This window comes from Arachis ipaensis, chromosome B01 (assembly GCF_000816755.2).
Source record: "Arachis ipaensis cultivar K30076 chromosome B01, Araip1.1, whole genome shotgun sequence".
NCBI classification, from domain to species: Eukaryota; Viridiplantae; Streptophyta; class Magnoliopsida; order Fabales; family Fabaceae; genus Arachis; species Arachis ipaensis.
Genome location: NC_029785.2, coordinates 41,633,554 through 41,638,805, shown reverse-complemented (window position 1 = coordinate 41,638,805; position 5,252 = coordinate 41,633,554). Strand labels below are relative to the sequence as shown.

General features: G+C 32.0%; 1 long non-coding RNA gene across 1 annotated transcript; it reads left to right on the top strand.

The window, feature by feature from the left end:
• LOC110269541 lies at window positions 3,375–3,689 on the top strand. Its single transcript, XR_002358334.1, has 2 exons — window positions 3,375–3,463; window positions 3,583–3,689. It is a non-coding gene; the product is annotated as an uncharacterized LOC110269541 (long non-coding RNA).

The following is a 5,252-nucleotide window of genomic DNA, read 5'->3' as shown; positions in this document are numbered from 1 at the left end:
TATTATTGGAAAAAAAAAATTTATTCTGACCTAATCCTTTTGACATCACTCTTCGCCTCTTCAATCCCTTTACAAGTTCTCCAAGTAAAATAAGAAATACTTTATCTTTTCTATTTATCCCAAGTAAAAGAAAGAAAGTTGTACCTGTAATCTTATTTTATTTTCAACGCCACAAACTTATACTTTAATTTCAATACAGAGGGGGGAGTACTTCTACATGATTCCAATCTTTTTTAAAGACGTTGTTTGTAGTCGATTTTTTAATTATATGAAGTTTTTTTTTATAGTTATGTGAAATTTAATTAATTACTTTATAAAAATTTTGTTAAACTAATTAAATTTAATTAATTTTCTACACATATTAAATAGAATTAAAAAAAAAAAGTAAAACTACATTCAGAAACAAAAAATAAAAAACTATGTGTATGATATCAGATATGACAAGTATTTATTGAAAAAAAATATTAATAGATATCATAAAATCATGAAAAGAAAAAATAAATTATGATTAATAATTTTTTTATCTTTTTAATATATATATATATATATATATTAATAAAATTTATATTTAAATAAAATATAATTGATTTAAAAATTAATGACTTTAAAATTAAAATTAATTGAATATAAGTAAATAGAAAATTGCTATATGTATTATAATTTGGATATGTATTAGTCAAAAGCAATGTAGCTTGGTGGTCAAATTGTTCTTCTTGCAACCTTGGAGTGAGGAGTTTGAACCCTATGTGAGTTATTTTGGAAAATTTTTCAAAAATCACACAGCTTTGACACCTGCCTTCAGTTGGGACCAACCGGTTCGGTTCGGTCTGAATTTGACCGATTTTAACCGGTTCGTTACAGGTTCAACCGGTTCGTTTCGATTCTCTGTCTTGAACGATCCTAATCTCGGACCGGATCGATACAGGATCCGGTTTACCGGTCGAACCGGCCGGTCCGGTCCGGTTTTTACAACTATGACTCGAATAGTTATCTTCTTCTTTAGACGAGTTTTTCTTTATAAAGATTAATATCTCTTTTTTAATGCTGGAATAATTTCTTTTTTAATCAAGTTACTCGTTGTACATTCAATTGTTGTAGCCGTTTGGCATTAAAGAGGAAATTCTTCCATTTTTAATATGATATATAATAATGTGCGACAATTTCCTTTTGTATTTGATCTGATTTTTGTTTATGATTGAATTAATCATCAATTGTTTATGTTTGAATAATGATAAATAGCTAATCTTTGACGTCAATCCTACAATGTTCACAAGAAAATAAGTTATAATAAAAAATTATAAATTATGTTTGTCATTACAAGATAATTTATTAATTCTTGATTTAACACATACAAGATTTTGTGATAGATGGTCATAATCAAAATTATAGTGATAAACTGAAGGTGTTTATTTCATTGTTCTGAAAATCGAATCGGATCGGTCGGTTTAACTGGATTAACCGGAAATCGATCATCTAACCGGTTCAGTTGAAGTGTAAAATCGTTTGGCAGAAAACCGGTGAAAAAACTGGTCGAACCGGCGGTTAATCGGTGAACCGTTTGAACCGAACAGTTTTTTTCCGGTTTTCAATTAAAAAAATAAAAAAAATAAAAAATATATAAACCCTTTACCCTCCCCCATTTTCTCTCTCTCACTCACGTACAAGACCCACCCCCTTCCTCTCTCTCTCCACTCCACGGAACCCTAGCCCCCTTTTCTTTCTTCCTCCAGCCAACAACAGCAGAAGCCACCGCCCAATGCCCAACGCCGTCATCTCCGACGAACTCGTCTCTTCAGCCAGCGTCCAGCCTCGTCGTTGCCGATCCTCTTCTCCTGGATCCCATGCTTCTCCTCGCGTCGCTAGGTCTCGTCGCGGAACGGATAGAGGGTGCTGTCGCCGCTGGGTGGAACTGACCGTGGTGGCATCAAGAATCGTTGCCTCTGGAAGGTGAAGGTATACTCGTCGCTGTCATCGTTTCTCTTCCCCTCACCGTCGTCTCTCTCTGTCGCTGTCGAGCCCTCTCTCTGTCTTCGTCGTCGTTGGCCACCCTCTGTGCCTGAGCTCACTTCCCCTCTTCCATCGCCATCACTTGGTTCCTCCTTCGCCGCCGGTCTTCAATTTAATTTTGCTTGTTTTTGTAATTTTATTTGGGTTCTGATTTCTGATTCTAAGTTTACTAATTTCTTCTTAGCTTGAGTTTATGAATTTCTAAGTTTGTAAGCAGATCCCTTCCCTGCTTCAGTTTTCAGTTTTAGGAGTTAATTGCTATTTTTTTGGATTTGATATGTTGATTGTTGCTTGTTTGTCTGGGTTAATTGTTGTTCTTCATTGCTGTCTTCTGCATTTAATTTCTGTTGATTGCTGCTGTCTTTTGCTTTTTAGCTTTTAATTTTATTCATTAAATGAATTAATCAAGTTTTTTTTATTCTGTTTTTGTTCTGTTTTTAATTTGTTACTGCAATTTGATTTCATAATATTTTTATAATTCTGTTTGTTCAAAATTTAAATTATGATTATGTTTGTTCAAAATTTAAATTATGATTATGTTTGCAAATTCAATGGTTAGTGGTTATTACTGTGTTTCAATTGTTTGTTATTTTTTATTATTAAGTTATAGATTGAAATTTTAAATTTTAAATTTTATTAGGTTAAATTTTATTGAAATTTAAATATTTAAAATTATATATTAAATTTTTAATAATTTTATTTAATATTTAATTAAACCGGTTGAACCCCGGTTAAATCCTGGTCGAACCATTAAACCAGTGAACCAGTCACCTCACCGGTTTATTGACCGGTCCGGTTCTCGCAACCTTGGTTTATTTCGGTATGATGATAAATTCATGCGTACCGATATGTTTAAAATATGGACAAATAACAATAAGTTATGTAAAATTTATTTTCCACCTTAGTACCTAATTTTATTTTAAAAATGTATATATTAGGCCATGGATTCCTTACTCCTACTTTTTTATAGGAATATCATTAACCTGCATCAAAATAATTACAAAATATACCCCTTTTTTTTAAAAAAAATTACTAATTAGATTTTGATCCCTCAAAGTTTTAGTTTTTTAATTTTTTCCCTTTTTCTTTCTTATTTCAGATTAGAAGCATTCAGAGAAGAGAATGTTTGTTACGTTTTTCATCCAATTTCAATTCCTGCCTTTATCTCATCCTCTTCATCTGCTGTAAATCTCGTTCGCATATCCTTGCTGCCGTAACACGCCTCCGCAGCCGCCGCAACCTGCTGTTGCCGCCGCGCAAGACGCTTCCCCCTCCATCACGCAAGACGCTGCCTCAATGCTTGGAGGTTAGTTAATCATTATGCCTTTTCAATTCATGGATCCCTTTTCTTCCTCTCCCTCTGTCATTAAAAAATCTAAATACTGGCTTGCATTTTCGGCTACTGTCTCGCCACTCGGTTTTAGCACTTACTATGTATCTAAAGCTAAACAAGCAGGTTAATCCTCATGGGTAATCCAATTCTCAGAACATGATGAGTCATGCTTATAAAAGCAACTAAGAAAAACTTTTTTTATGTGATAACTGATAAAATTATTATTTTTACTGCTATTGCAGCTACTATTTCAGAGACAAATACACCTTACAAATCAAGGAATCAGAAGGATACAATTGAAGTTGGTCCAGGAAACTTGAAACTGATTTATTCCGAGAAGGAAGAAAAACTCACTGAATACATCAACAGCAAAAGCAAGGTATGCAATTTGGATGGAACCTTACTTTTCCACTTCATTCCCTTACATTTGTCACTTTGAAAATCTAGTATATCATTGTACATAGATACAATTTATATCCAAATACATTGATCTAAGAATTTACTAGATGTTCAAATTGTGCGGTTTTTTAATGTTTTGTTATTTGCTTACTGAATATTGTATCCTAAATTGGTATTTGAATAATTTGTTCAAGTAGTTAGTAGTTGAGTTCAAGTTGTTAGTATCTGAATACTATATTATGAAAGTGTGGGTTGAATCGAAAAAGAGATTTCCTTCAATGCAGTGTAGACATCTAAAATTAAATTGTATTCATTGTAATTAAGAACTCAACTACTTTTCATAATATTTTCGATTTTCTTGATATATCTGATACATATCTTAACTAGAGATACTTGATGTGCTTGTGCTAAACAAAAAGAGCATTTTTTTTATGATAATGCCTGTGATTGAATTTTTATGCAACTTTATTAACATATTTTGTATGAAGCTAGCTTTCACCTTAACTTTTGTGATTTTTATGTTTAATATTCTTTATCTTTGCTTTAATATTTCCGGTTGAATTGTTAACTGTTTGTAAATTTGTTGAACACTGCAAATTCTTGTATATGACCTTATTATGTTTGATTACTATCTACTTCCCATTCCTTTCCCCATTATATATTTTACTATGATGCTTACGCTAACTTCTCATTTGTTAATTTTCACTTAGTAAAGGCTTTCCACTGGCAATAAATGCATAAAAGTCTAATATTAAAGGGTCCATACCAACCTCATAAAAGAATAGAAGTAAATATTCAATATACTATTTATGTACATATAAGGATAAATGCCTAAAGACCAATAAGCGCGTGTAAGCAAACTTTGCGGGATTCTCAAAGGGAAACAATGTGTTCTTCGGTGGCCGCGAGACGCGAAGAATTTGTGACATGAGATCAGAAATATAGATAGATTGATAGACAGAGGATATATACTCATTATTATTTTTTTTGTCCTTTGCACCCACCGCATCCATAGCTGGCATTGACATATTATATACAATATTATATTGCCTTTTATGTCAATACCCGTCTACTGCTTCTGTTGAATGTGTAATGGGAACAAATGAAAAGTTTAAGCATCTATGGATGAAATTTGACCAAGTTAGAGTCCATTCTTTTTTTTTATACTCATTTGATCTGTGTAGCTACTAGATTTTTCTTTTTTATTAATTGTGAATTTGTGATGTAATTGTGTAGCTAAAGTAGTAGTGACTGGATTTTGTTGTACGATGTATTTTAAGCTTCTGTTATAATAAATAAAGTTGACAGAGAAATCCCAATGCATTTCTTTGAGATAAAACTTAGAGTTTGATTTGCTGAAGATTCGAGGTATAATTCTTGAGTTTTTTGGGATTTTACTGAGGCAGCATTATGCTAAGATACATACTCACATGTAATGTCTTATCGGTAAGGTTATAAAAATTCGATAAGTAGAAGTTCAAAAGTTCAATTGAAATTCAATTTAGGTATAATA